The following is a 12,122-nucleotide window of genomic DNA, read 5'->3' as shown; positions in this document are numbered from 1 at the left end:
TATTCACTGTCAGGACACTTCAGTAACGTTAGTGTGTGTGTATGTGACATCACATAGTGAACAATGCAGAGTCACTATGTGCTGATTAAATGAATGGAGAGAAGTGTATGACGCTGATTGGTCAGCGTCATACACTCCTCTGTACAACGCCCACATGGTCAAAAGTAAAAACACGCCCAGTTGGGCATTAATAAAGTAATTAGCTTAAAGCTAAAATCGTGGTGAAAATAGATCGTTTTTCTAAATAAATAAAAAAACACTGCGGTCACCTACATTATAGCGCCGATCTCCTTATGTAGGAGATAGGGCACTTCACTTATAATGTGGTGACAGAGCCTCTTTAATATAGGTTGTGCAGTCCCATATTACTAAAGCTGTCCATAGACGTGAGATAAACGCTATCTACCCTCTCTTCCCCCTATAAACATACCCATTTGGACGTGTTATTTCTGTGGAAGAGCAAAATAAGTGGATGCCAGAAATCCAAGGCACTGCTTACCTCCATTCCTTCCCCAAAATTCATGTCCACGGTCGGCAAGTTTTATTATTTGGCCGGAGGTGCATTTTAGGTACCGTATCTCTCAGTGGGTATTATGACAGATTCCTATAGCTATAGCACGGCAGCAGGATTAGTCCGGTACTATTCCCCGTACATTTTATTTCAGCTTTAGCAGAGTTCCTTATAAATAGAGATAGTTTAAATTATGTACTATTTATGCTGTCACGTCCTCAGTCTGAAGGACACATAATAGTGATTATTTTTAGGAATCATTTGAAACCTTAAGACTTCTGCGTAAATTCCCCTGCCTGCTGCGTAATCCTGATGTGTGTACGTATCCAGTTCCTAGCCTGAATGTGATCTTGGCTGCTGCACAGAGTATTTAGTAGCTGATACAGTCCTCCGATGCCTCCTCTCATTCCTTAGCAAAATTCTGGGACTGCGAACAGCAGCCTCATTGCAGAGAGAGAAGGGAACAACCGTGGTGGGTGGATTATTTACATTATGCAAGTTATTACTTTTCTAGCCGTATGTAATTGCAGCTGCTGTTTGACAATATTGGGAGTTGTAGTTTGCAATCGGTAATGAAGTAAATAACGTTAATCAGTTAACAAAACATTGCAATAAAATGGTTGAGCCTGATATGCCGAGCACTAAAATACTGATCTTTAAACAACCTATTGGGAGAACGTCGGTCCTCTGTCCCCCATTTGATAATCCAAAGTGATTGGTGAAGGCTGAGAAAAGGAAGTGGAGACTGAGCATGTGCAATGTTCTCTCCATTACAGTCTATGAGGGTTACGGGAAGCGCGGGTCAGTTCTAGATTGGTAGGGGTCCCTCTGGATACCCCTGAAATGTCTATGATCGTAATACCTCTTTTTTTTAGTAATTCTAACAGTGTTCTAGTTCTTGACGTTTATCAAAAACTAGTGCAAGGAAACAGTTGCCCATTTTTCAGAGGTTCTTTGGAGAGGAAAGCAGGGACCTGATTGTTTGCTGTGGGCACCTCCTCCACTTCCCCTTGAACTTGTTTTGAAAAATCTCCTTCAAAAGGTGTACATACTTCTAATCTATATACCAGTATGTTCTATCTAATCTTCAAGCTTTGTGAGTAAAGACCCTTTTACATGTGTCAAACGCTCGCTCCCCATCATCCGCCATCGGTCAGCTGATCGGATCTTTTTATATTCTCTGGACAAAACATCCTGTGGAGCTCTGACTACTTTTTTGTTCAGCAAAGGCAAGAGCTAAAAGATGAAAATGTATACAGCTTTTATATGTTAAAATATTACAAACAATAGCACATTCTCATAACAATAGAACTTCTAAAGTACGCAAAAATAATACCATGCACTGCCCAAACTAATAAGGCTATACATAGGCTAGATACTACCACAGCACAACACACAATTGTGCCATACAAATCTTAAACCGTGCTGTTAGGCCCTTTCACATAGGCTAATGATCCGGCGAATGAGTTTGCGTCCTAGATCATTGCGCTGTGTGTATAGGGCAGCAATCGGCCATCGAACTAACAAACTTCCCCGTGCTCGTTCATCGGCTGATCACATTTTTTTATGCGGACAAAAAGTGTTTGTTGGCAGCACTGTCTCCCTGTGTAGACAAGTGAGGAATGTGCTGCCAACAAGATGCAAACTGTATGAGGACTAACTATTCGTATTAAGGATCGTTGCTCCATAAAATGGAGCAAATGATACATATCTGTATATATGGGAGCTCTGTTTTTGTAACTTGATAAATAATATAATTCTGGTGGCATGCAGCCACCACTAGGGGGAGCCAACTACATGATCTTAGTATTGAACTCGGTGGGAGCTCCCCCTAGTGGTGGCTGTAAGAAGCCACTATGACAGTGTCTCGGCAAGCAGGAGAAGCAGTTCAGTGTGAAGTCTATTTGACCATTGGCTACGTAGCACTCGTGCATCCTGCCTCTATGGTGGGTACGTCATTGATCTTGGGTTTGGACGATGGTGATCAGTAATGCAGATATCACTGGTCAAATGAAAGGATTTAACTGTAGTTTGCAATATTGAAGTAGACTTTGAATCATTTATTTCCAGTAACCACCAGTAGTTTACCTGTATTAGCTTCTCCTTGCCGGCTTATCTTTCCGCTCTTTGCCGCTGTCGGGACAGTCGCATCACCCGTAGTAGTGAGTAAGGAGGTCATACAGTAAAATCAATACAAGCAGAATTAGATTGTGTGGGAGTTGGAGGGATTCTGAGAATAGCGAGCAGTGTGGGCTGATAGAAAGCTGACTCATTACTGATGTAAACCATGCCGTTAATTTAACCTCCCAGCTTCCGTCAGGGACAATTGCAATTGGACATACGAAGAATTGTGTCACATATGCACGTTGTGACTATATATTCCGTTCTAGAAGGGAACGCAGCTTGACACCTGACGTTAGTAGTAGCATGACACATCCTCTGCCCCTGAAATAGCATAGCCAGATCAGACATTTAAAGGGGCTTTACCTTTTAGGTAAATAAAGCTTAAAAAGTACTGGTCAGCTCTCTTGACTTCTCACAAATCACAATTCTGGAGCATCTTTTTTTATAACTCTGCATTGTGCCGTTACTCTGTTATTCCTCCTAAAAATCTATGATTAAATCGACAACTGGGCGTTACTATTCTTGTCAAAGGGGCGCGTCCCTACACAATGTGATACTGTTATCACTGATTGGACACGGTCAGTCTGTGTAGGGACACGCCCCCAACTGGTAACACCCATTTGTCAATTTATACTCCTATTTCTTTCCGTAATAACGGAGGAATGGCACAACGTTGCGTTCTAAGAAAATATGCTCCAATATTTCCATATCATGGGGAATACAAGTATTTACTGAAACGTGCATGTCAGGGGTGAGGACAGATTCTCTTCAGTTATTGTATAATGAAGAGCTCTGCAACTTCCTAATTAACTTCGTTTTTCAATTCCTTATCGTCCCCAAGATCTCTGCTTACTTTCATTGATTGGAGAAATGATTTCTAATATCAAGAGCCTAAAAACCTCTTCTCAAACTGACCCAGAGGTCTGATGCACCGTAATTAGCCACCCAGTTGGATAAGTTGGACACGTGCAGGGCTCAATTTACTGACAGCAAGCAGAGATCTTCGGAATAATGAGGAAGCGAAACAAAGTATATTAGAAATGTACCAAACTTTTAGTAAATGACTAAAGGAAATCTCCAGACAAAACTGATACACTATTCTAGGAGTAGGTCAGGGTCTGGGAAAGTGGTGTATGACACAGGAATGCTCTCTCTATGTTCCAGTAGTTCTGTATCATTCACTGCCACTTCAGGTCCTGCACTAAGCATAACACAGTTTATCGGTTGTGTCCAGAGTGTTCCTTACGTTAAAGTGGAAAACCCTTAAAAGTGACTTGTATATAAAGTAGACACCATCTTTAAATCTGGTATTAATTGTTTCAAATCGTATTTTGTAGCATGAAGCAAGAATGCAGTTTAATGGAGTTGTCCACTTTGGATAATCCTTATTTGTTAGCTATGATTAAGGACCTCACTGGTCTGAAACGCGTAAGCGTGGTCCTGGGATTTTTTGTTTTAAATATGACCTAATAAACCTTATAACTTTGATTCTGAGTGCTGGATATACCTACACTATACACCACTGTTGCCTTATTTGTTAGAGCTGTCCCCCAATAACCTGCTGCTAAGACCTCAAGTGATCAAATTTAATCTTTTGGCGGAAGCACGCAACAACTGTTCAATTTAACTGCAGCGCCACCACTTGGGAAGTTAAGCATTGCACACCCTTTTTATTGAAATCAATGGGCTGTCCGTGTAATGAACTAAAATTTCAGGTCCTCCAGTGCAAGAGATGCCCTTTTTTTTTATCCGCTTTCCACACTGGCTAATAGATGAGTGAGGGCCCGGATTGGGGTACCCCCTCTATTAACGCAGAATTCCCTAATATAATATTTGAAAATGGGTTTTCTAAACCAGACAACCTCTTTAAGAGAAGCCCAGCATGTATGATCTATACACCTAGTCATGATGATAGAGGTATATAGGATCATACAGGTCAGGTTTTAAATCTCTTCTGTCGCCACTGTTATTACTGCAATCATCTGCAGAGCGTTACTTCAGGAGTTCCTCATATTTATATTCTATGTAGCACATTAGTTTATGTTAATGCATCTGCTGATACCTGCAAAGTATCTCTATAGATATTACTATTTTTAATGAGCACGGAACTTTGCTCCAGGTATTACTATTATTAGTGACATTGATATAACATTGCTGCAGGTGTTGCCGGTAGTTGTGACAGCAGTAGATCATTGGGCCAGGTATTTTTGCTATTTTATTTCCTTGGGCAGCTTTATTGCTAGTCAGCAGCCATTATTGCAGTATTATTACTGACAGCTGCAGAACATTTCTACAACACGTGTCATAACTGGGGAAAAAGTTTTAATTGTTTTAATAGACATTAAGGCCAGGGCTGGATGGCGATAATAAGTGAGGCGATTATCACCATGTCTGCTTATGGTGGATCACAGTGCAATATTGTGCATCAATGACTACTAGTGTAAACCTATAAGGAAGAGGTTGCATTAAATTGCACGTGTATATGGTTTCATATATCCCCTATAGGTTAACACTAGCATATAATATCTGGGGAGATCCTGACGTGTTGGTTTCAGATTCTCATCGCTGCCCACGTCGTGTTTTTTTTTTTTTTTTGCTAGAGACGCTCCAATCTGGTCTATGGGCTGTGTCTGGTATTGCAGCTCAGCCCCATTCAAGTAAAATAGGCTTGGCTGCAATACCATACACAACCCATGGTGAGTACAAGAGTGGCGCTATTTCTGGGCACATTTTTAAAAAAATCTTATACAACCCCTTTTAAAGCATTTTCTATGCGTCAAAATTTACTCCATTGGTCAGAACCAATCATTTTTCAGCTAAGCATGCACGGATATTGGTAAGGGTTTTTTTTTTTTGTTGTGTTTTTTTATATACTGTCTCCTGCGCATGCATAGCCTTAATAGATAAAATGCTGTCTGCCTGCAGCCACCACTTTGGGGAGCTTACTGCATACTGCTTATATATTGAACTCAATAATAAAAAAAACACTGAGCCGTAAGCCCCCCCTAGTGGTAAATGCAGGCAGCCAGAATCATTTAAAGGGGTTGTCCAGGAGCGGACAACTGATGACCTATCTACTGGATAGGTCATCAGTACATGATCTGTGGGGGTCCGACGCCTGGACAGTTGGCTCCGGTCATAAAAAGGCGGCCGAGCTGCAGTTCGGCAGCACAGTCGCTATGCAATGTACGGAGCCAACTGCTTCCGGCCTCGTACATTGCCTACTATGCAATAACATCTGGTGCCCGCAGGTAACCGGAGCAGCTGATCGGTGCGGGTTCCGGTTGTCGGACCCGTACCGATCATATACTGATGACCTATCCGGTGGATAGGTCATCAGTTGTCTAGTAGTGGACAACCCCGTTAACTATGTCTATGCAGGGGATTTGGACCTTTTGTATCAGAAAATCAGAGCTCCAACCACTATTAAGATATTACGAAAATTATTCATCACAGAATGTTGGATCTAAAAAAAAAAACATGTTGTTAAATAGCGGATAACAGAAGTCTGACATTTCACGGTAGACTGGAAAAAGAGCCGCATTAGATGCTGCGTGCTGGCCACATGTCATATTTAATATGTCGTTATTTACACAGCTTATGTAACAAAATGCATCCCCTTCACATAGGCTTTTACTGTCAGAGGTAATGGAGGACTAGTCCGACACAAATGGAGCAAAATTGTCAGGCTGATAGAAGCCATAGATCGGATTCTCAAGAAATTGCAGGTTTTCATATTACAGTTATAACCTGCATTTTATAAGAATTTAGACCTTCTATATAATAATAATAATTAATAATATTACTACTTACAGGAATCGATCAAAAATATCCGAGTCGTGAATGATTCTGTCACTATGTGTACAAAGAATGTAATATGTACTCGTAAGTGGGCATTTCAAGGAGGTTTGTGGGTTTTCCTGGATGAATTGGGGTGAGGGTTGTTAAACTGACCGCTATGATGTTTATAACAGTACATAGATTAAAGGGCTTTGGACAATCCCTATTTGTTAGAAGGGTCATGGATGAAAGTTGATTACAGGGAGTCCCGCCACTCAGAACCCTAGCAATCGTGTGGTGGGGGAATCCTGTGGCAAATGCTCAATTTCCCTGCAGCACCACTACAGGAGAAATAGGGGATTACATGCTGCCCATTGAAATTCATTGACATGCTGGGTCCTCCAGGGAGAGAGAGATATGCTCTTGATAGATGAGGGTCCTCAATGGGGACCCCCACCCCTATTTCGGGATTCTTTAATAGTTGTTTTTTTTTTTTACATTGGGTGAAGAAGTCACATGACAAATGGGTTTGGTGTCACATTGTACTACACACCACCAGATGCCCTACTGTTTACATGCAGGATTCTGTGAATGGGGATAGCAGGGCTGATGGACAATTTGTAATTACTTCCTATTGATTAGTGACGTCTTATTATAAAAGCTGCATGTTTATAAACTAAAACAAAAGAAAACAACATATTCTGGAGAACTCCTTTATTGATTGTATAATGGAAAGTGTTGCAACTTTCTAATATCCTTTGATTTAAAATGTCTCACTCTTAAACTATTTTATCAGATCTCTACTTGCTGTCAGTGCACGAGAACGTTCTTGTTTACATCCAAAAACTTAAAATCTGTTCTGACTCAACACTTCTTATAGCTGAGATTTTGCTACAATTTTGTATCCAGCCTTGAGAAACCTATATGAGCTCAATACGTCCACCGCACAAGTCTCTCTCCTGCAATGATAGTTTGCTACAATGTATCAGTGCAGGTAAAATCAGCCTGGAGTCCAAGCTATCTAGCTCAGATAGAATTGCCTAGACTGGATACAACCGAAGCAAAACCTCAGTGTTGTGTTTGTATGAGTTTGGACCCTTAACAATAATGTCTCCATTCACTGTCCGCAAGTAGAGATCTTGAAAATGTAATGGAATCGAAACACAACGCGTATTAGAAAGTTGTGTGATATTTTATTATATAATGCTTTAAGATTTATTTAAAGGAAAATTTCTTTAAATTTACTCACCCCCCCCCCCCCCATAACCGGAGTGTAAGCAGCTCCTGGACGCTGAACACTAACAATTGCCGTCATATGACATGGGCCATAACTGACGTGTATAATCCGTCTCTTTAAATATCTGACCTATCTAACAATAGAATTTTCCAGTCTATTCCTTTAATAAAACGTAAAAGTGTGGGCGGCTGGATGTAGTCTGATATAATGCAGAACACCATCAAAGCCGCTCACTCTAGTAATTATAGTGTTAAAGAAAACCGGTCAGAAAATTACCATTATGGTGTGTGTATGTATATATATATATATATTTTTAGCGTATAAGTGAGATTCTCTTCACCATTGCCTCACATGCTATTGGCTGCAGCCAGCCACATGACACTGGGCTTGGCCAGGCTCCAAACACATCTCGGTATTCGCATTCAGTACAGCGGGAGGAAAAAAAAAATGCATGATAAAAAATATATTTCAATATAACATCACCATGCACTGATCTTTCTGTACACACACGAGAGATTACCGCCGGAAATCAGATGACCGTTCCTCTTTAAAGAAAATGATTTCCCTCTTAAAATCGTAGTCTCTGAAATCTTCTCTTGCGGATTAAGTTACTCCAGAATACACATTACATACTGTGACCACGTATAATACTCGTGTCATCTAGCTGGATTAAAGAGGTTGTCCACTTTAATCCCTTTTTATTGGAAGGGTCACCCTATGATCAACTGTGCTCAAGATGCCCGCCGTTGGGACCCTCAATCATCAGCTGTAATCTGTGGGGAAACCGGAAACAAGTGGTCAATTCCCCTGCAGTGCCTCCACAGGAGAAATGAGGCATTACACCGTTCCCATTGAAATCAGACATGTTGGGTCCTCCCAAGTGAGAGTCCCCTGTGTGTTGGTTCCCCCTCCATTGGCTCAGAATTACCTGATAGGGTATTGTACTCTCACAGTATATATAGTCTGTGTGGGCAGGTGTGTATCAGGAAACCATCTCGCAGGCGTGTGCATTGATGTCAGACATCAACAACGGCCTGATATCTGGAGAGATCTTGTGTTTGGTGTCAGATCCTCATCCCTGCGCGATGCCTTAGGCCATGGATATTGATATTTGTGAGAAGGCAGATAATAAGTTAACACCGTCACGTGTGACGTAAAGAAATCTAAAACATTGGCATCTTCTCATCGCCAGCTCCTTTATGGGAACGCTCTTCTGGATATTGCTGTAAATATAGGACATGGCAGGAAGTGTGATGGTTCTGGGCAGGAGGAGGCGGCGATAGTAAACTTTTCTTTGCATTGATTAGCATTCGGCCCTGTGCTTTCCTCTCTGTTGTGGAGTTTGCCTTTAGTCCATTGCCAAGCAACCAGATTGTAAAAGTACAACAGGCAGCGAGAGGAAAGCATGCACCCAGCTCTCCCCAACTCTCACTGGTTACTCCGCAGGAGCTGGCTGCAGGATCCCACATTCCTCTATGCTGCGCTCCTTGGCAAAGGAGATGGGGGTGACGTGCTGGCCAACAGCAATGGGGCATCTGGGGAACTGAGGGTGCTGTCCAAGTTTTGGGTGCTAAACCGAAGGCGGAAGGAAGGAAAGTTTAGAAGAGGAAGAGGAGGAGTACCCCCCTACATACACCCTGACCCTTCATTCAAGGTTTGCATTTCGTTCCATTTCCCTTTTCCAATGCATCCTCAATAGCTGGACCTTTGCATCCGTATTTACTACACATACACCCCCGTACTGACGCCTTCATCCTCATCTTCTCTATTCCCCATGACTATGGAGGGAGACTGTTGTATTGTGTTCCGGGCTTACAATCCCAGTTCTGAAATATCCCTTACTGGACTTGTTTAGAAATCTTGAAAATGTGAGTGGCGTCCTCCGTTAAGTAGAAGAAGCCCCACCAGATGAAAATAAGGCACATTGATATTGGAGCTAATTGATAATCCATGACATAGACTAATGAAAACCCTAATTGTAGAGCTTAATCCATGTATAATGAAAAGTTCTGCGACTTTTTAATATACTTTGTGTTTCAATTCCTCATTTTCAAGATCTCTGCTTGCTGTCAGTAAATGGAAAAAGATTAGTTTACATTTAGAGGCTAAAAGGCCGCCCTGATCATGTCCTGCTGACATAGCTGCGGGGTTTATTAGAAGGGGGCGATATATTTTGATGTATTCACACGCGGTAGATTTTGTTGCAGACGTTTTCTGTGACTAAAAATCAGTTCTGTAGATTTTGGTGCGTTTTTGTTTTTTTAAAAAATAAAATTATCAGATACGATTTGGAAACGCACGATAAATTGACATGTTGCAGATTTTATAATCTTTACCGCGAGTCAATTTACGTGTGGAAAAATGGCACAATGTGTAGATGAGATTACATGACAACTCGCTGACTTTGCTGTTAGGGTATGTTCACACGACAGCGTCCGTAACGGCTGAAATTACGGGGATGTTTTCAGGAGGAAACATCCCCGTAATTTCAGCCGTAACGGCATGTGCAGGCGCTTGAACGCCGCGTCCATTACGGCCGTAATTAGCGCTCCTTTTCATTTGGAGTCAATGAATAACGGCTCCATTTACGCCCAAAGAAGTGACAAGTCACTTCTTTGACACGGGCGTCTATTTACGCGCCGTCATTTGACAGCGGCGCGTAAATATACGCCTCGTGTGAACAGACAAACGTCAGCCCATTGCTTTCAATGGGCAGATGTTTGTCAACGCTATCGAGGCGCATTTTTCGGACGTAATTCGGGGCAAAAACGCCCGAATTACGTCCGTAATTAGTGCGTGTTAACATAACATACCCTTACTGTGTTACGCTGCGGATTTGCCACAGGAAAATCCACATGGGAAATCCGCACATAGTACGCATTGTGTGCCTGTGGCCTTAGTCTAGGCTTCCACTGCAACACAAGAGTCGTGACCACCTAAAAAAACATCTGATATAGGCCGCAGACATTAAATAAATTGTCCCAAAATGGCTGATTGTGACTGCTTTTTTTTTAGGCTTGTTGGTCATTGATTGGCCACGTTATTTTGCGCAAATGTACGATAACCATTAGGTAGTGTATGACAGGTTTCTGCTGTTCTACATTACGTTCATGATATAAGTGACCTTTAACTTTGACCAAAATTTATCAAAACTATTTCAAGGGAAAAGTGGAACAACTGCTCTACTTTTCCCTTGCACCAGTCTAGATAAATCTCCCCCAATGGGTCAGATTTACGAAGACTGCGGTGCACCAGTCTGTAAATGTAATGTGGTGTGAACCGTAGTCCCTAACGGGGCGCATACTACAGAAATACTCCAGGTTGACCAGAAACGTGGCATCATTGCGATTATATACTCTATGCCACAGCAATAATTTGGCTACCTTCAATGGGATCTGATAAGTGCCAGTTTATCAAATATTCTGGATTATCAAATAGTTATAGAAAAGTATATAAAACGCACTTGTAAGGGTAGAAAACCGTCAAGAAGGAAGCCCAAAAATTAAGCTGTAACATAAAATGTATCGATATAATACTATAACCATTCTGGTTCTCTACGCTCAGTGTTTTGGTGTATATTACAGTTCTGTGTTGGAAACAAGTGCCAGATTGTTAGATTATCTGGATTAGCAGATGCCGAATGATCGAATACTAAAATGCCAGATTATCGGAAATTCGGGATTAATAGATGCCATATTAAAGGAATTCTATTATATATGGAAATGCAAGTTTTTTTCAAATATATATATATTTATATTTATTAGTGTGTGTATTTATGTCTGTCCGTTACAAGAATCTCCATTTCAGTGATTTATACCTCAGGATTCCTGTAATGAGTCAATCACTGAGTAAGTCATGAGAAATCAGGCAGGAAACCCCAGCCAGTCTCCTGCAGAGTCAAAGGTTAACTCCTTATCCACACGAATTCTGCTATGAAAGCGGTGGTAGTGCAGCTCAGAAATGTCCACACTGATTGCTTTGTGCCTGTAGCTGGAGGTGAGAAGAAGTAGTTGATAATGAAGTGGTAACTAATGCCCAATTAGTTTTCCTTTGTCTGACAATGACTAGTAATCTGCTGAATTTCCTGTATCTCTGCAGGTGTATAATAGGGGCCTGCAGGGCTGGAATACCTCAAGGGCAGCCTAGATTCCCCAGGGAGACTAATAACACCTTGTGCCTTGTCAGACAGTCTGCTGTTCACACTGACCTCTGACATTACAGACAGGAGTCACATCCCGGCATTAGGGGCCTATATATCACAATAGTGAATCGTGAAACTGACTCCCAAGTATGTTTAGTCAACGTATACTCCCGTATCTGTGTGTACCAGTAACATTTACGTAGCGTAAGCGCTGCAGAATTTTCTGTGCGGAAATGTCAACAAATCTTATTCACACGCTACAGAAAAAACCTGTACAAAACACTACTTTATTTAATTTTTTTTATTTTACAATAAGGGTATATTCACAC

At 41.4% G+C, this 12,122-nt stretch overlaps 1 protein-coding gene across 10 annotated transcripts in view; it reads left to right on the top strand.

The window, feature by feature from the left end:
• LOC142655814 (ankyrin repeat and fibronectin type-III domain-containing protein 1-like) overlaps positions 1 to 12,122 on the top strand; it is a 219,469-nt gene that overhangs the window by 87,752 nt on the left and 119,595 nt on the right. Inside the window, exon 1 of one of the 10 annotated variants that reach the window (XM_075830408.1) lies at positions 9,240 to 9,306. The exons of the other annotated variants lie outside the window; for them this stretch is intronic. The gene's annotated coding sequence lies outside the window, so the exon portion shown is untranslated. Of the gene's footprint in view, positions 1 to 9,239; positions 9,307 to 12,122 lie in introns of those variants that run through there. 10 annotated transcript variants of the gene reach the window in all.

This window comes from Rhinoderma darwinii, chromosome 6, assembly GCF_050947455.1.
Source record: "Rhinoderma darwinii isolate aRhiDar2 chromosome 6, aRhiDar2.hap1, whole genome shotgun sequence".
Lineage (NCBI taxonomy): Eukaryota > Metazoa > Chordata > Amphibia > Anura > Rhinodermatidae > Rhinoderma > Rhinoderma darwinii.
This window is presented reverse-complemented; position numbering and strand designations above follow the sequence as displayed.